Consider the following 20,192-nt stretch of genomic DNA (forward strand, 5'->3'; position numbering starts at 1 on the left):
ATCACCGAACCATTTGGGTCACCCTCATGATAGCAGGGTCCCAAGTCAAAATGGAATTGGATACAAGATCAGCTCTGACCGTCATGAATCGACGAGACTACGAGCGGCTATTCCCACACATACCCTTGAAAGACACATCCATTGTCTTGAAGACGTATACGGGGCAGAAAGTATACCCCAGAGGGAAAATAAGGGAGCCTGTCGAATACAACGGCAAGGAAATACAGAAATTGTATCTGTACATACTGCAAGATGGTGGACCACCGTTATTGGGACGTGAATGGATCAGAAAGATAAGTTTAGACTGGCACTCCATTCAGGCACTGACTGTGGCTGGTAAAAAGGATGACGACGTCACACCTGGACAATTGTCAAAAATCTTAGCTAACGCTAAAGAGGTATTTCAACAAGAACTGGGAACTCTTAAAGGTGTAACCGCCTCGCTAAAAATAGAAGAGAATGCAATTCCCAAGTTTTTCAAAGCAAGACCGGTACCGTATGCAATTCGCCCAGCCGTCGAGGCAGAGCTGGAGAATCTGGAGAATGCAGGCGTGTTATCTAAGGTAGACTGGAGCGAGTGGGCGACACCCATCGTTCCTGGCATGAAGAAAACGTTAAACAATAAGTCTGAGGAGCCAAGGAAGGTTCGCATCTGTGGGGACTTCAAGGTGACGGTGAACCCAGTCCTTCACACAGTACAGTATCCTCTCCCGAGGATAGAAGATATTTTCGCCTCACTATCTGGAGGGAAGTGTTTTACAAAAATTGACCTAGCACAAGCATATTTGCAGATGGAGGTTGAAGAATCCTCTAGGAAGTATCTCACGATAAACACTCACAAAGGTCCTTACCAGTATAATCGACTGGTATTCGGAGTAGCATCAACTCCGGCGATATGGCAAAGAGCGATGGAACAAGTCCTGCAAGGGATTCCGGGGACTCAGTGTTACTTGGACGACATCCTAGTGACAGGTGAAAATGACAGTGAACACCTTGCCAACCTAGAGCAGGTGCTCACTAGACTAAGAGAACATGGGCTACGAGCCAATCGCCCCAAGTGCGAGTTTTTTAAGAAACAGATATCGTATTGTGGCCACGTGATTGATGAAGAGGGGTTACATAAGTCCCCTGACAAAATTGAAGCCGTAGTTAAGGCTCCAGCGCCGGAAAATGTATCGCAACTGAGGTCATTCCTCAGATTGGTGAATTACTACCATAAATTTTTGCCGAATTTGTCCACAATTCTGCACCCACTGAACGCCCTACTACAAACTGGAGTAGCATGGAAATGGAGCGATGAATGTAAGCGGGCCTTTCAGAAGAGTAAGGACCTAATCACTTCAAGAGAAGTATTGGCTCACTACAACCCATCACTACCGATAAGACTGGCGTGTGATGCGTCTCCCTACGGCATTGGAGCGGTACTGTCACATACATAGATACATAGAGATAGGAACAGGAGTAGGCCATTCGGCCCTTCGAGCCTGCTCCGCCATTCAATGAGATCATGGCTGATCTTCGTCTGAGATCATAGCTGATCTTACCAGTTCAGTACCCCGTCCCCGCCTTTTCTCCGTAACCCTTAATCCCCTTAGCCTTCAGAAATATATCCAATTCTCTCTTGAAAATATTTATTGAATTAGCCTTCACAGCCCTCTGTGGCAGGGAATTCCACAGGCTCACCACTCTTTGAGTGAAGAAATTCTTCCTCATCTCTGTTTTAAATGATTTGCCCGCTATTTTTAGACTGTGGCCCCTGGTTCTGTGCTCCCCGGCCATTGGAAACATTCTCTCTGAATTCAGCCTGTCCAGGCCTGCCATAATTTTATATGTTTCGATGAGATCCCCTCTCAATCTTCTAAACTCCAGTAAGTACAAGCCCAAACTATTTAATCTCTCTTCGTAGGTCATTCCCGCCATTCCAGGTATCAGCCTGGTGAATCGCCGTTGCACTCTTTCCATGGCAAGAACATCCTTCCGCAGATGGGGCGACCAAAACTGTACACAATACTCCAGATGCGGTCTCACCAGCACCTTGTACAGCTGTAGTAAGGTATCCCTATTCCTATACTCGAACCCCCTTGATATGAAGGCCAACATACCATTTGCCTTCTTAATCGCCTGTTGCACCTGCATGCTCTCCTTCAGTGACTGGTGCACAAGAACACCCAGGTCCCTCTGCACTTCCCCATCTCCCAATCTATTGCCATTTAGATAATAATCTACCCTCCTGTTTTTACCCCCAAAGTGGATAACCTCGCATTTATCCACATTATAGTGCATCTGCCACGTATCCGCCCATTCCCCCAACCTGTCCAAATCACACTGTAGCCTCCTGACATCCTCATCAGAGCCCACCCCTCCTCCTAGTTTAGTGTCGTCAGCGAATTTGGAAATATTGCATCCAATTCCCTGATCCAGATCATTTATATATATTGTGAACAGCTGGGGTCCCAGGACAGATCCTTGCGGCACCCCGCTGGTCACTGCCTGCCACTCCGAAAACGAGCCGTTTATTCCAACTCTCTGTTTTCTATCCGCCAGCCAGTTCTCTATCCACGTTAATACTTTGCCCCCAATCCCATGAGCCTTAATTTTGCATGATAATCTTTTGTGTGGAACCTTATCGAAGGCTTTCTGGAAGTCAAGGTACACCACATCCACTGGCTCTCCCCCATCTATTCTACCAGTTACCTCCTCAAAAAATTCCAGCAGATTAGTCAAACACGATTTACCCTTTGTAAATCCATGTTGACTCTGTCCGATCCTTTCCCCATTTGTCAAGTGCTCCGCTATTTTATCCTTAATAATGGACTCTAGCATTTTGCCCACAACCGATGTAAGGCTTACTGGTCTATAATTCCCTGCTTTCTCTCTACCCCCCTTTTTAAATATTGGGGTAACATTAGCTACCCTCCAATCCACGGGTACTGTTCCCGAGTCAATGGAGTTCCGGAAGATGATCCTTAGAGCATCTGCTATCTCCAGGGCAACCTCCTTAAGTACCCTAGGATGTAGTTTATCAGGCCCTGGGGATTTGTCGGCCTTCAGTCCCCTCAACTTACCCAACACCATATCCCTAGAGATACTAATTTCTGTCAGCTCCTCCCTCTCATTAGTCCCTATGTTTGCCGATATTCCTGGGAGGTTATTTGTGTCCTCCTTTGTGAATACAGAACCAAAGTATGAGTTTAATTGGTCTGCCATTTCCTTATTCTCCATTATATATTCTCCCGAATCAGACTGCAAGGGACCGACTTGGGATTTTACCAGTCTTTTCCTCCTGATATACCGATAAAAGCTTTTGCAGTCTGTCTTTATGTTTGCTGCAAGTTTACTTTCGTATTCTATTTTCCCCTTCCTGATTAATCCCTTTGTCCTCTTTTGCTGTATCCTGTACTGCCCCCAATCTTCCGGTCTGGTGCTTTTTTTTGCCAGTTGATATGCCCTTTTTTTTGATTTTATGCTGTCCCTAATTTCCCTCGTTATCCACGGTTGAGTCACCTTTTTAGGTTTATTTTTATGCCAAACCGGTATAAACATGTTCTGGAATTCTTCCATTCTATCTTTGAATGCTTGCCATTGTCTATCCACTGTCAATCCCCCCAGAAACACCACCCAATCAATCTTACCCAATTCCCGTCTCATACCCTCGTAATTCCCTTTATTTAAGTTCTGGACCTTAGTCTCTGATTCAATTTCCTCACTCTCCATCTCGACTGAGAGCTCGATCATATTATGATCGCTCTGACCCAAGGGGCCTCGTACAAGAAGATTGCTGATAAGTCCCTTCTCATTGCACAATACCCAGTCTAAAATGGCCTGATCTCGAGTCGGCTCCTCGACATATTGGTCCAGATAACCGTCCCGAAAACATTCCAGGAATTCCTCCTCCTCAGAATTTTTACTAATTTGGGTAGTCCAATCAATATGTAAATTAAAGTCACCCATGATGACAGCTGTGCTCTTATCGCACGCTTCTCTAATTTCCCTTTTTATGCCTTCCCTCACCTCCATATTACTATTTGGAGGCCTATATATCACACCCACTAACGTTTTCCTCCCCTTGCTATTTCTCATTTCTACCCATACAGATTCCGTTTCATCCGAGTTAATATCCTTCCTTTCCATTGCATTAATCCCCTCCTTTACCAGCAATGCTACCCCACCTCCCCTACCTTTTTGCCGATCCTTCCTAAATATTGTATATCCCTGGATGTTAAGTTCCCAGCCTTGCCCACCCTGCAGCCACGTTTCTGTAATCCCAATCAAATCATACTTGTTTACCTCTATTTCCACAACTAATTCATCCACCTTGTTCCTAATGCTTCTAGCATTAAGATACAAAGCCTTCAGGCTTGCTTTTTTCACACTCTCATTATGAATTAGTTTGGCCCTTTGTGTTTCTCTCCTTTGCTTATTGCTTCTCACCTTTCTACCATCTATTTCTGACTTCATATGACTTCCCTCTTTTCCACTACCTAGGTTCCCATCCCCCTGCCAAATTAGTTTAAATCCTCCCGAACCGCCCTAGAAAATATTACCCCGAGGACATCGGCTCCCTCACAGTTCAGGTGTAGACCGTCCCCTTGGTACAGGTCACTCCTCCCCAAGAACTGGTTCCAATGCCTCAGGAATTTAAATCCCTCTCCCTTGCACCACTGCTCAAGCCACGTATTTAGCTTATCTATCTTACTCTCTCTAAACTTATTAGCTCGTGGCACTGGTAGCAATCCAGAGATTGCTTGATGGTTCAGAGAGGCCGATAGCTTTTGCGTCACGCTCGTTAACTTCAGCCGAGCGTAACTACGCCCAGATTGACAGAGAGGCCCTCAGCCTGGTGTGGGGGGTGAAGAAGTTCAATCACTACCTGCACGGTCAGAAATTTACTCTACTAACTGATCATCAACCTCTTGTCCCCATTTTCAACCCTCAGAAGGGCGTACCGATAATGACAGCACAACGGCTACAGAGGTGGTCCCTTTTCCTAGGGGCACACCAATATGACATCGAGTACAAAGGAACTAAACAGCATGGGAATGCTGATGGATTGTCGCACCTACCGTTGCCGACGGTGGAAGAAGCACCTGCAGTGGATCCAGTGGAGATATTCCACTCGACCATCGTCGAATGTCTCCCTGTGACGAATGCAAACATAGAAAAGGAAACACGAAATGACCCGACACTCTCCTGGGTCTATGATTTAATGGTGAAGGGATGGCCAGCACATGGCGAACCACTGCTGCCAGCATTCTCGCCGAGAAGAGAACAGCTGTCAGTGTGCAGAGGAACCTTGATGTGTGGATCCAGAGTAGTAATTCCACCCAAATTGAAGGATAGAGTGCTCAATGAGCTTCATGAGGGTCATCTGGGAGGGGTAAAAATGAAGAACTTAGCCAGAGCGTTTGTGTGGTGGCCGGGAATCGATAGAGAAATCGAAGAGATGACCAAGAGCTGTACAGGATGCCAGAAGGTCCAAAACGCCCCACCACAAGCCCCTCTACATCCATGGGAGTGGCCCTCATCTCCATGGCAAAGGGTGCACATTGATCTTGCTGGTCCATTTATGGACTCGATGTTTTTAATTGCGGTGGATGCACATTCAACGTGGCCAGAGGTAATAAAAATGTCCTCAACCACCACAGAAAAAATGATCACAGTCTTACGAACCATATTCGCCAGAAATGGGCTGCCTGAACAGATTTGCTCCAACAATGGACCACAGTTTGTGTCTGAAGAGTTCCGGAGGTTCTTAAAGAACAATGGTGTTAAGCATTACACATCCGCCCCATATCATCCAGCCACCAATGGATTGGCTGAGAGGTTCGTTCAAACAGTCAAGAAGGCTATCAAGGCAATGTGTAATGAAGATATACCCCTACAACACAAGGTGGATAACTTCTTGTTTGCCTACCGGAATGCGACACATGCGGTTACCAACCAAACTCCAGCCATGATGTTCTTCAATCGAAGACTACGATGCCGCTTGGATTTGGTTAAGCCAAACATCAGAAGAGATGTGGAGAACAGGCAGTTTCAGAATGTGAATGAAAGGCCGACCAGGAGTTTTAAGATAGGTCAACCAGTTTTGGCCCGGGACTACCGCACAGAGAAATGGCAGCCAGGAACGATCTGTACACGGTAAGGACCTCTAATGTATACCGTGGACGTTGGAGAGAGCATTGTAAGACGCCATGCTGACCAGATTCTAGAGTCACTGGAAAACGTCAAATCCACACCACGATCCGATACACCTGGTGATGAAACCGAAGTACCAATTGCATCTACCTCAGAATCGGTGATATTGGAAGCAGACGAACCAAACAACGACGTTGATCCCGAATCAACTTTTCCAGAAGAACCTGATACCCCAAAGAGGCGTTATCCAGACAGAATCAGGAAGCCTCCTCAAAGACTGAATTTATAATTGCTTAACTTCAGCTAATGTGTATAGCAACTGTAATTGTAAATATGTTATTTAATTATTAATCGAATGTTATGTACTGTTTAGCTAAAAGGGGAGGAATTGTAGTGTATGTACTTTGAAGAAGGAACTATATTCTGCAGCCCCTGTACACTGCAGTACCAGTAGTGACCACCCCTGTATATAAGCCTGTGTAGTAACTTTTGCATAGTAGTTCCAGGTTGTCTCCACTCAGTAAAGACCTGTTATAACCAACTCCTGCAGTCCGTGTCTCAATTATACACGGACATAATAAGTTGGGATTGTGGTTCCCAGTTCTGGGCTGGTGTCGGTGATACACCAATATGCAGATGGTACAACCTTAACATTGAGAAATGGGGAGTCAGTGAGGAAAGCTATGGATGTAGTGGAGGAATATTGTAGAGCTTCAGGAGCCAGAGTGAATTATAGTAAGTCCCAATGCCTGGTTGCAGGAAGGGGTAGAGGGGAATGGTTGGGGGAAAGTCCCTTTAAGGTAGTGGAAGTTTTGGAAGTTCTGGGGGTGCATATGGGGTGCAAGAAAGACAGGGATGAAGTGGATCGATTAAATTGGGAACCGAAGGTTATGAAAATTAAAAAGATTTTGGGAAGATGGGGAAGAAGGTGGTTGAAAGTGCAAGGAAGAGCGACAGTGGTGTCTGCTCTCCTGCTATCTAAGCTATGGTACTTATTGACGGTGGAGGATATTCCTGAGTGGGCGGAAAAGTCCATCCGAGAGGCTTGTGTGAGGTTTTTATGGGAAGGGAAACAAGCCTTGGTGGCTTACAATACCATCATTGGACAGAGAAATCAGGGAGGACTCAATTTCCCAGATACTGATTTGAAGAAAAAATCCTTTAGAATCAAATGGGTGAAGAGATTTCTTCAGAAGTCAAATACAAGTTTTTGGAAGAGTTGTTTTGAGCATTTTTTTAAATGAAGTGGGATAGGAGGGCAGGGAATATTGTATATGGAATACAATAATATGTTTTTGAAATCGATTAAACTTCTCCCTAGGTTTTATAAGGGGGTTGTAGAGACTTGGGCCCAATTTTAAAAAAGTGTGCAGTTTATGCCCAAGGGGGCTGAGGAATTTTTAGAACAGCCCTTATTTTTGAACAGGTGGGTCAATATCGAAGGAGAGGTTTTATTTAATCAAGCTTTTATAAAAGCTGGTATTATATGTGTGAAAGATGTATTATACGAGGTAATTCCAGGTTGGTTGCTGTAAGCGATAGTGAGGGGCATGGTGTGGGAGGAGGATCAGGAGGTAGAGGAAAAAGCAATAGGGATCATGTATGAGAAGATTGTGAGGGCAATGCCATAGGATTGGATGGAAGAAATAAATGCGGAAATCTCCAAAGGAAGTAAAATGCGTCCCGCTTTTCCAAGCTTTCTGCTGGAGAAAGGGGGAGAGTTGGTCCAATTTGACAACTGTAATACTCGAGATTTCTATGAGGTATTTAGAGAATGGAGATTCAAGACACCTGCTGGTCAGGAGTTTTGGCAGAGTATATATCCACAGCTGGACTTCAACAGGATTTGGAAGGGAGTGTGGGCAAATTTTAAATGTCCAGAGTGGATTGAACTGGATTTCAAATTGGCTCATAACCGGATTTTTACCATGACGGTCTTGTGCAAGATTGGACGAGTGGAGGGGGCAACTTGCCCAGTGTGTGGGACACGGGATGAGGCTCTGTCCCATTTACTGGTGTTATGTCCACAGTTAAATGATTTTAAGTACTATGTTCAACAGTTGTGTCTTTTTTTGGCTGGGTGGGGACCGAAGAGCGAGAATAGGAATCCCGTGGGACTCAATTTTGAGATGGGGATTGCAGGAGAGTCTGCCCGAGTCCAGTGGAGCGGCAATTAATTTAATGTTCAGTTTGGCTAGATTCGTGATTGTGCAAAGAAGGAATGCTCTGTTTTTTAAGGGGAGGAGAATCAATCTAAAAGAGTATTTTAAATATAAGCTAAAAGACCATTACTGTATAAGGCTCTGTGGATGTTTTATTCAGAAAGGAATTTAAAGATAGTATTTTACAATCAATTTTTAAAGTACAATCGATTAATATACGCTGCAGGAGACAAATTAAACTTCAGGTTTTGATGTTAAAATGTGGTGGTGGAATGGCTGTGCAGAGCGGCGGAATTGATTTGTATGATACAATGAAATGATCACGATGTTGTAAATGTTCTTAATGTTCAATAAATGATATTAAAAAAAAAGTTGGTAGCAGCCTTGCCTCTGAGTCAGAAGGTTGTGGGTCCAAGTCCCACTCCAGAGACTTGAGCACAAAAGAGAGGCACCGTTCTGTCGGAGGTGCTTTTGGATGCGACGTTAAACCGAGGCCCCGTCTGCCCTCTTAGGTGGAAGTAAAAGATCCCATTGCACTATTTTGAAGAAGAGCAGGTGAGCTCTCGCCGGTGTTCTGGGCCAATATTTATTCCTCAATCAACATCACTACAACACATTATCTGGTCATTATCACACTGCTGTTTGCGGGAGCTTGCTGCTGCGTTTCCTACATTACAACAGTGACAACACTTCAAAAAGCGCTTTGGGACGTCCGGTGGTTGTGAAAGTCTTTCTTTCTTTTTAACTCAGTCCCCATTCAGAGAGACTGAAGAGGTACACGTAGAAAACGAATATTCGGTCCAGATCACATGAGGATGCTATTGTTGCATCCCTGGGTTATGCTTTCGTACTAGTAAATTTACAGCAGTGTGAGTCAACTCCCATAACAGTAAGTCACTTAGACCACTTAAGGGAGCAACTGATGCCACTGAATAAGAGAAGTTATGTATGGCAGGCCCAAGTTTATAACAGTGGCTATCCTCCTATAAATATGGAATTTGTTCCCGTTACAGGTAGCTAAAACTTACACGAGGCTAGAACACAACCATCAACATATATACAATGGAGACAGGCGAGTCTGGACCAAAACCACATAAATAAATACCAGACGATTCTGAATATTGCAGGCTATGTTGTCATTTTACATTTTTGTGGATATTTTTCCTCCTCTACTGAAGGTGTTGATTTTTGCTGAGGTACAGATCTAAGAGCACCAGCAGCCCCCAGTATAGAATGATACATCACAGAAGGAGGTCATTCGGCCCATCGTGCCTGTGCCAGCTCTTTGGTAGAGCTATCCAATTAGTCCCACGCACCCGCTCTTTCCCCATAGCCCTGCAATATTTTTCCCTTCAAGTATTTATCCAATTCTCTTTTGAAAGTTTCTATTAAATCTGCTTCCCCTGCCCTTTCAGGCAGCGCAATCCAGATCACAACAACTCGCTGCGTAAAAATATTCTCCTCATCTCACCTCTGGTTCTTCTGCCAATATCCTTAAATCTGAGTCCTCTGGTTACTGACCCTTCTGCCAGTGGAAACAGTTTCTCCTTATTTACTCTATCATAAACCTTCATGATTATGAACACCTCTATCAAATCTCCTCTTAACCTTCTCGGCTCTTAAGGAGAACAACCCCAACTTCTCCCGCCTCCTGATTAAAAATTTGACGTATCACATAGAAGAATAGAATAGAATACAATGGTTACAGCATGGAAGAAGGTCATTCGACCTGTTGAGCCCGTGCCGGCTCTCTGCAAGAGCACTTCAGCTAGTCCCACTCCCCTGCCCTTTCCCCGTAGCCCTGCAAATTTCTTTCCTTCAGGTACTTATCCAACTCCCTTTTAAAAGCCGTGATTGAGTCTGCCTCCACCGCCCTGTCAGGCAGTGAATTTCAGATCCTAATCATTCGCTGCGTAAAGAAGTTTTTTCTTACGTTGTCTTTGGTTCTTTTGCCAATCACCTTAAATCTGTGTCCTCTGGTTCTCGACCCTTCTGCCAATGGGAACAGTTTCTCTCTATCTACTCCGTCCAGACCCCTCATGATTTTGAACATCTCTATCAAATCTCCTCTCAATCTTCTCTGCTCCAAGGAGAACACCCCAACTTCTCCCATCTCTCCACATGACTGAAGTCCCTCATTTCTGGATCCATTCTTGTAAATCTCCTCTGCACCCTCTATAAGGTCTTGACATCCTTCCTAAAGCGTGGTGTCCAGAACTGGACATAATATTTCAGCTGAGGTCAAACCAGTGATTTATAAAGGTTCAGCGTAACTTCCTTGTTTTTGTACGCTATGCCTCTATTTATAAAGCCAGTTCTTCCACATGTGGCCATCCATCTGAGAATCTAAACATTGAGCACTAGCAGGCTGTCCAACAATGGAGGGGAATCGCTGCGAGTGGAATCACTATCTTTACCCAGTGTTTACACACTTGCACTTTTACACACGGGGTCACTAAATAGCAATCAAAAGCAGGAATATCTGACTGATTTTCTCATTCCCAGAACCCTGGGTGTTGCGGCCAATATTTATCCCTCAATCAACATAACAAAAACAGATTATCTGGTCATTAGCACTTTGCTGTTTGTGGGCGCTTGCTGTGCGCAAACTGGCTGCCACGTTTCCTACATTACAACAGTGACTACACTTCAAAAAGTACTTCATTGGCTGTGAAGCACTTTGGGACATCCGGTGGTTTGCAGATGGGCAGGGCTGGAACCGATGTCCTAGGGGGTGTGTTTGCTAGTGCTCTGGGGGAGGGTTTAAACTAAGATGGCAGGGGGTTGGGAACCTGAGCAGGGAGAGAGAGGAAAGGGAAACAAGGATAAAATGCAAAAGAAAAGAAGGAGAAAAACAAAAGTGGCAGTCAGAGAAATCAACGGTTTAAATCAAACATGGCCACAGTAAATCAGTAAATAATAATTCTAATAGGTCTAAGAGCGTTAAAAAAATAAGCCTGAAGGCTTTGTGTCTTAATGCGAGGAGCATTCGCATTAAGGTGGATGAATTGGCTGCACAAATAGAGGTAAACGAATATGATTTGGTTGGGATTACGGAAACGTGGCTCAAGGATGGCCAAGACTGGGAACTCAACATCCAGGGGTATTCAATATTCAGGAAAGATAGGCAAAAAGGAAAGGGAGGTGGGGTAGCATTACTGGTTAAAGAAGGGATTAATACAATTGTAATGAAGGATATTAGCTCTGATGATGTGGAATCTGTATGGGTAGAATTGAGAAATACTTAGGGGAAAAAAACATTAGTGGGAGTGGTATATAGACCTCCAAACAGTAAGGCGGAGGTTGGGGATGGCATTAAAAGGGAAATTAAAGAAGCGTGCAATAAGGGCACAGCAGTTATCATGGGTGACTTTAATCTACATATAGATTGGGCCAACCAAATTAGTAACAATACTGTGGAGGAGGAATTCCTGGAGTGTTTACGGGATGGTTTCCTGGACCAATATGTCGAGGAACCAACCAGAGATCAGACCATCTTAGACTGGGTATTATGTAACGAGAAAGGATTAATTAGCAATCTTGTTGTACAAGGCCCATTGGGTCGGAGCAATCATAATATGATCGAATTCTTCATTAAGACGGAGAATGAAGTAGTTGACTCAGAGACTAGGGTCCTGAATTTAAATAAAGGAAACTACGATGGTATGAGGCGCGAGTTGGGTAGGATTGATTGGGGAATGTCACTCAAAGGGTTGACGGTGGATAGGCAATGGCAAACATTCAAAGACCGCATGGATGAACTACAGAAAATGTTCATCCCAGTTTGGCACAAAAATAAAACAAAAAAGGTAATTCAACCATGGCTAACAAGGGAAATTAGGGATAGACTAAGATCCAAGGAGAGGGCATATAAATTGGCCAGAAAAAGCAATAATCCTGAGGATTGGGAGCAATTTAGGATTCAACAAAGGAGGACAAAGGGATTAATTAAGAAGGGGAAAATAGAATATGAGAGTAAGCTTTCAGGGAACATAAAAACTGACTGTAAAAGCTTTTATAGATATGTGAAGAGAAAAAGATTGGTGAAGTCAAGCGTAGGTCCCTTGCAGTCAGAATCAGGGGAATTTATAATGGGGAACAAAGAAATGGCAGACCAATTAAATACATATTTTGGTTCTGTCTTCACAAAGGAGGACACAAATAACCTCCCTGAGATGCCGGGGAACATAGGGTCTGATGAAAGGGAGGAACTGAAAGAAATCAGTATTTGTAGGGAAATGGTGTTAGGGAAATTGATGGGATTGAAGGCCAATAAATCCCCAGGGCCTGATAATCTACATCCTAGGGTACTTAAGGAAGTGGCCCTAGAAATAGTAGATGCATTGCTGATCATCTTCCAAAATTCGATGGAATCTGGAACAGTACCCATGGATTGGAGGGTAGCTAATGTTACCCCACTATTCAAAAAAGGTGGTGGAGAGAAACGGGGAATTACAGACCGGTAAGCCTGACATCGGTAGTGGGGAAAATGCTAGAGTCCATTATTATGAAAGATGTAATAGCAGAGCACTTGGAAAACAGTGACAGGATCGGACAAAGTCAACATGGATTCACAAAAGGTAAATCGTGCTTGACTAATCTACTGGAATTTTCTGAGGATGTAACTGGTAAAATAGATAAGGGACAACCAGTGGATGTGCTGTATCTGGACTTTCAGAAGGCCTTCGATAAGGTCCCGCATAAGAGATTAGTGTGTAAAGTTAAGGCACATGGGATTGGGGGCAAGGTATTGACTTGGATAGAGAACTGGTTGACAGACAGAAAGCAAAGAGTTGGAATAAACGGGTCCTTTTCCGAGTGGCAGGCAGTGACTAATGGGGACCGCAGGGATCGGTCCTTGGACCCCAGCTATTCACAATATATATTAATGATCTAGACAAGGGAACTAGATGTAATATCTCCAAATTTGCAGATGACACAAAGCTGGGTGGGCGTGTGTGCTGTGAGGAGGATGCCGAGAAACTACAGGATGATTTGGACATGTTGGGTGATTGGGCAGAAACATGGCAGATGCAATATAACGTGGATAAATGTGAGGTTGTCCACTTTGGTGGCAAAAACAGGAAGGCAGATTATTATCTAAATGGCAATAGATTGGGAGAAGGGGAAGTGCAACGAGACCTGGGCATCCTTGTGCACCAGTCGCTGAAGGTAAGCATGCAGGTGCAGCAGGCGGTTAAGAAGGCAAATGGTATGTTGGCCTTCGTAGCGAGAGGGTTTGAGTACAGGAACAAGGATGTCTTGCTGCAGTTGTACAGGGCCTTGGTGAGACCACATCTTGAGTATTGTGTGCAGTTTTGGTCGCCTTATCTGAGGAAGGATGTACTTGCCATGGAAGGAGTGCAGCAAAGATTCACCAGGCTGATACCTGGGATGGCAGGAATGATGTATGAGGAGAGATTGGGTCGATTGGGCTTGTACTCGCTGGAGTTTAGAAGAATGAGAGGTGATCTCATTGAAACTTATAAAATTCTGACAGGACTGGACAGGCTAGATGCAGGAAGGATGTTCCCGATGGTCAGGGAGTCCAGAACCAGGGGACACAGTCTAAGGATAAAGGGTAGGCCATTTAGGACAGAAATGAGGAGGAATTTCTTCACCCAGAGAGTGGTGAACCTGTGGAACTCTACCACAGAAGGCGGTGGAGGCCAGTTCATTAAATATATTCAAGGAGTTGGATATATTTCTTAAGGCTAAAGGGATCAAGGGGTATGGGGAGAAAGCAGGGACCGGGTACTGAATTTGGATGATCAGCCATGATCGCATTGAATGGCGGAGCAGGCTCGAAGGGCTGAATGGCCAACTCCTGCTCCTATCTTCTATGTTTGTATGTGGTCGTGCAAGATGCTACATAAATGCAAGTCTTTCTTGATCTCATTGAAACATACAAAATTCTAACAGGGCTTGACAGGATAGATGCAGGGAGGATGTTTCCCCTGGCTGGGGAGTCTAGAACTAGGGGGCATAGTCTCAGGATAAGGGGTCGGCCATTTAGGACTGAGATGAGGAGAAATTTTTTCACTGAGGATGGCGAATCTTTGGAATTCTCTACCCCAGAGGGCTGTGGAGGCGAGCATTTTCAGGACAGCGATCGATAGGTTTTTGGATATTAAGGGAATCAATGGATATGGGGATAGTGCAGGAAAGTGGAGTTGACGTAGAAGATCAGCCATGATCTTATTGAATGGCGGAGCAGGCTCGGGGGGGCGAATGGCCTACTCCTGGTCCTATTTCTTATGTTCTTATGTTTCTTTCTAATTCCAGCAGACGCACTACCACCTGGGCTGAGAACAGCAAAGTCAGACCAGACGTGGTTTGAAGATGGCACCTGTTGGTCTGTCGGGCTCCGTTCCACATCAGGCAGCATATTATACAGAGGGAAATATTTGCATGCAAGAAATAGCACAATGAACGATGACACATTTTATAGAAATTCTTTTGTTAATATTAAAATACATTATAAAGAAGAACCTTGGTTTCTCATACTTACAAATGAACTCTTACGACAAGTTACCAATGATACAATATCCATTATCATTATAGGATTCCTGCCATCCTTGGAATTGCAGTTGTACATTATACCATATTTTTGTCCAAACTATTTATTTGAATTGATGATCACCTAGTGGAAATTTTCGTTTTTTTCAAAAAAATTCTGCTTTGCAAAACCTTTTTCGAAAATGCACCAAACACAAACATTGCTGCAGAGTCAACTCAGCAACACACAAAATAAAATAAAAAACCTTTTGAAGAAAGTCGAGAAATTTTACTTAAAAGATTTTTCTATATTAAAAAAAAATGAAAGTAAAAACCAAAGATCTCATTCAGAGGGAAGGGGAATTTTATGTAAAGCATAAATGTTTCTGAGGTCAAATGTTTTTCTATTTTTTTTATGCAAGTTAAAAACAAATAACTTTCAGAATTGCTCAGAGGGAAGGGTCCGAATACACAATTTGTAAAAACTATTAATGATCTTCTAATGGCGCTTGGCGTGATGTGCTTTGCTCACCTCGCCTCGCGTGCCTCGAGAGTGGACAACAAGCATTTTGCCGCCTTTTTTGACGGCGCGTAAAGAGGGGGTCGGGGATGCGCGCGCAGGCCGGGCTCGCGGGGCGGCGGTTGGCGGGCGGGCGGCGCGCGCCGCTGCTGACGGTTATCCGCCCCCTCCCCCACCCCAGCCAGGCGCCATCTTACCACTGGCTCCCCCCCGCCGCCCAGCCCCATAGATAACCGGGTGGTAACCTCGCCATTCGCGCCCATATCCATCTCCAGCTGCGTCTTGCAGCAGGGTGTTAGGGTTGGAGATTTTTTTTGGGGGGGTGGTATGGTATGGCGGGAGTTGGGGGGTGAGGGTTTGCTTCTTGCAGGGTGTTAGGGTTGGAGATGTTTTGGGGGCATGGGATGAGGGTTTGCTTCTTGCAGGGTGTTAGGGTTGGAGATGTTTTGGGGGTATGGGATAAGGGCGTTGCTTCTTGCAGGGTGTTAGGGTTGGAGATGTTTTGGGGGCATGGGATGAGGGTTTGCTTCTTGCAGAGTGTTAGGGTTGGAGATGTTTTGGGGGTATGGGATGGGGGGGGTTGCTTCTTGCAGAGTGTTAGCGTTGGAGATGTTTTGGGGTATTGCCTCTTGAAGGGTGTTAGGGTTGGAGATATTTTGGGGTATGGGATGGGGGCGTTGCTTCTTGCAAGGTGTTAGGGTTGGAGATGTTTTGGGGGCATGGGTTGGGGGGGTTGCCTTTTGCAGGGTGTCAGCATTGGAGATTTTTGGGGGTATTGGATGGGGGGGATTGTCTTGAAGGGTGTTTGGGTTGGAGAGTTTTCGGGGCATGGGTTGGGGGGGTTGCCTTCTGCAGGGTGTTTGGGTTAGAGATGTTTTGGGGGTATGCGATGGGGGATTTACCTCTTGCAGGGTTTTAGGGTTGGAGATGTTTTGGGGTATGGGATGGGGGGTGTTGCCTCTTGAAGGGTGTTTGGGTTGGAGATATTTTGGGCTATGGGATGGGGGCATTACTTCTTGCAAGGTGTTAGGGTTGGAGATGTTTTGGGGGCATGGGTTGGGGGGGTTGCCTTTTGCAGGGTGCCAGCATTAGAGATTTTTGGGGGTATTGGATGGGGGGATTGTCTTGAAGGGTGTTTGGGTTGGAGAGTTTTCGGGGCATGGGTTGGGGGGGTTGCCTTCTGCAGGGTGTTTGGGTTAGAGATGTTTTGGGGGTATGCGATGGGGGATTTACCTCTTGCAGGGTTTTAGGGTTGGAGATGTTTTGGGGTATGGGATGGGGGGGCGTTACCTCTTGCAAGGTGTTAGGGTTGGAGATGTTTTGGGGGTATGGGATGGGGGGGCGTTGCCTCTTGCAGGGTGTTAGGTTTGGAGATGTTTTGGGGGTATGGGATGGGGGGCATTGCCTCTTGCAGGGTGTTAGGGTTGGAGATGTTTTGGGGGTATAGGATGGGGGACATTGCCTCATGCAGGGTGTTAGGGTTGGATATACTTTTGCGGGGGTGGTTGAAATTTGTGATCAAGATTTGCAAGACCCGACTCGGCAAGGGGGCAGGGGGATGGCGTCGCGTTTTAGTGCATGGCAGAATGAACGCCCTCCACTGCTAACCCTGCCGCCGAATGGGCCGGGAACATAAGAATTAGGAGCGATAGTAGGCCGTATGGCCCCCTCGAGCCTGCTCCGCCATTCAATAAGATCATGGCTGATCTTTGACCGCAACTCCATTTTCCTGCCTGATCTCCATAGCCCTTGATTCCACTGGTGTCATAGTGAATGTTGGCCAAAGCTTGCTGGGGGTGTAGGAGGGGGCGACCCTGAATCTTCCATCCTTCCCCCATGAAATAGGGCAGAACCTTCTCCCACACTTGTAATATATATATTTTATTAATGTTTGCGTCCTTGATCTTCAGGTGTTCTTCAGTCCCCGTGCCCTGGCCTGGAACCCCAAGTGGGTCCCACCACATCTGTACTTGTTGGGCAGATTCACATGGGGCTTTGACAGCAGTAATTTTGCTTTTTGCCAAGCCCTCTCTCTGCCTGACCTTGTAAGGCCAGGTGGAAGACTGCCCCCACAGAACCATCCCAGAGACTTTGCACTGGCAAGGACTTTGTAGCCATTCTGGCGGGCTCCCGTTGAAGTTTTGGTGGGAAACCAATGAAATGGCCATTCATTTTCAACAACAACTTGCCTTTCTATATCAACATTAACATAGTAAAACGTCTTAAGGTGTTTCACAGAGGCATAACCGGTCAAAAGAGGACGGTGAGTCAGAGAAGGAGATATTACGAGGTGACCAAAAGAGGTGGGTTTTAAGGAGGATCTTAAAGGAAGAGAGGGAGGTGTCAATGTGGATGTACTCATCGATCATTATATATTTCAGAATACTGTTGCTGAGCTATGAGAATATCCACAAGTTGACTTTCCCTCGGATGATTGGGCGATGGAAGCACTGAGGTGAAGTCTGAAATTGTAGAAGGTAAACATATTGGATAATTCCTTCCTTATCCTTTTTAACAACAGATTCGAAAAGCGAGAGATGGTAATATGTCTGACAATTAACTTCATTTATTATTGTTTCAAACTATTCATCTTAAGACCTCATACAGAACACTACACACGTCTAAAACTTTTGTGTAAAGAACTTTGTGGGAATCGTGAGGGTTGCTTATCCAAGCCTGTTCACGCTACCTCGCTTAGAAGATAGTCAAAGTTCCTAAAGAACTTTGCTTCATACCCGTCTTACAATTCTTGCTGGGTTCAACTTTATTGAGTGTTTTATGACCCTTAGATCATTGAACAGATTGCTGGACAATGATATGGGGCCTTATGTCCTGTTACATGGTAACTTTGCTTCCCATCTTTGCCCTTCCCAAATTATAGCGTTTGACATCATGGAGGCGATTTTGGCCAAATACTTTAGGTACTAAAGAGGGGGCCAAGATGGGGTCTTAAAACAGCAATGCCAGTTTAGCCAGCGTTTAGCGCAAGACGCCATCTTGGTAAAGGAGTTGAAGCCAGCACTAGGAACAGATGCCCGGAGGATCGTTAAAGGGCTGATTGACAATTAAATTGCTTATGCTCATTAAAGAGGCCACATGCCATTTTTGTGGATAATGTTACATGTTACAACCTCTCCTAACAGTGACCAGCTAAACAGGAGTAAACAAGTCATTGCTGAGAATTTCAAGCACTACTTACTGTTCACTTGCTGCTGGAGGTTTGAAGAGAACTTTTGAAACACATTAGGAGACTTTTTGGGACATAACATAAGAAATAAGAGCAGGAGTAGGCCATACGGCCCCTCGAGCCTGCTCCACCATTCAATAAGATCATGGCTGATCATCGACCTCAACACCACTTTCCCGCCCAATCTTCATATCCCTTGATTCCCCTAGAGTCCAAAGATCTATCCATCTCAGCCTTGAATATACTCAAAGACTCAGCATTCACAGCCCTCTGGAGAAGAGAATTCAAAAGATTCACAACACTCTGAGCGAAGAAATTCTCTCATCATAGGACAGCCCTCTCATCCCAGAAATCAATCTAGTGAACCTTCATTGCACCGCCTCCAAGGCAAGTATATCCTTCCTTAGAAAAGGAGACCAAAACTGTGCACAGTACTCCAGGTGTGGTCTCACCAAGGCCCTGTACAATAGCAGCAAGACTTCCTTACTCTTATACTCCAACCCCCTTGCAATAAAGGCCAACATGCCATTTGCCTTCCTTATTGCTTGCTGTACCTGCATGCTAGCTTTCTGTGTTTCTTGCACGAGGACACCCAAATCTCTCTGAATACCAACATTTGAAAGTTTCTCACCATTTAAAAAATATTGGGGGTGAAATTGGGTGAGTAGCGCCACCTGTCAGCGCCTAAAGAGGCAGTCAGTGGCTGTAGCGCCACTGGCTGGGTCTCCCGCGATATTCAGTAGGGGCGCTAATGGTGGCGTTAGGCATTTGCACTGCGCCGCCACCGATGACGTCATCGGTGTGCGCAGCGCCCCATTCGTGCCCCGTTCGCGATATTTGGTAGCGAACGCCGCAGTTGCGCCGCTCGCTACCCACGCCCGGTTCACGGGGCCTTACTGTGTCGGCAGCGGCGCAAGTTAAGGTGGAGGTGCGGGGCGGCCGCTTTTTCGGCGGCCGCCTGCCAGCACCTCCGTCCCTGGCCTCCTAATCCCCCCCCCCCCCCCGCGGCATTGCCGGCTGTTTCCCGAGAGCCCGGCACTTCTCCTTGGTGCCGAGCTCATTTGCCGGCACTCGCGAGCGGGGATCGTGCTGTTGCAGGCACCTCCCCCTTAACAGTTGAAGGAAGGCCTGCAGTACCACAGTGTGGCGCTGCGGCATGTTGCGCTGCGATAATCAATTTCAGCACCCTAAGAGGGACGCGGAGCACCTCGAGCCTCGCCCCGTGTCCCTCGAGCGGCACTGAAACTGAATTTCTGGCGATCGGTATTACTCCGATCGCTGCGCTAAATCCTGCGCTCAGGCGACTTTTGCGCCACTTTGGCGCCCCAACCCAATTTCTAGGCCATTCTGTTTTTTCTATTCTTCCTAACTGACCTGTAGTTCCCTGTTTTTTCTCTCCTTTCTTGAATAGCGGTGTTACATTTGCGACCTTCCAATCCTATTGTTCTAGGAAACTGTCCCAAATGCATTCCATGAACTCGTCCTCCAGTCTACCTTTGCCAATTTGATTTGTCCAGTCTATATGATGATTATTGCATTACCTTTGTTGCAAGCTCCTACTATTTCTTGATTAATATTCTGTGCAATGCTATGGCTACTGTTAGGGGGCCTATATACTACTCCTACCAGTGTTTTCTGCCCCTTGTTATTCCTTATCTCTACCTATAATGATTCTACTTCCTGACCT

The 20,192-nt window shown here is 45.5% G+C and overlaps 1 protein-coding gene across 1 annotated transcript in view; it reads left to right on the forward strand.

Annotated features, from left to right (window-relative positions):
- The first annotated feature begins 16,751 nt into the window (after positions 1–16,751).
- LOC147123778 (semaphorin-4F-like) overlaps positions 16,752–20,192 on the forward strand; it is a 428,228-nt gene continuing 424,787 nt past the window's right edge. The window contains exons 1-2 of the mRNA XM_085975913.1: positions 16,752–17,621; positions 17,700–17,795. The gene's annotated coding sequence lies outside the window, so the exon portion shown is untranslated. The remainder of the gene's footprint in view (positions 17,622–17,699; positions 17,796–20,192) is intronic.

The sequence above is a fragment of the Somniosus microcephalus genome, chromosome 2, assembly GCF_052327205.1.
Source record: "Somniosus microcephalus isolate GS21.2 chromosome 2, FLI_Smic_1.0, whole genome shotgun sequence".
Lineage (NCBI taxonomy): Eukaryota > Metazoa > Chordata > Chondrichthyes > Squaliformes > Somniosidae > Somniosus > Somniosus microcephalus.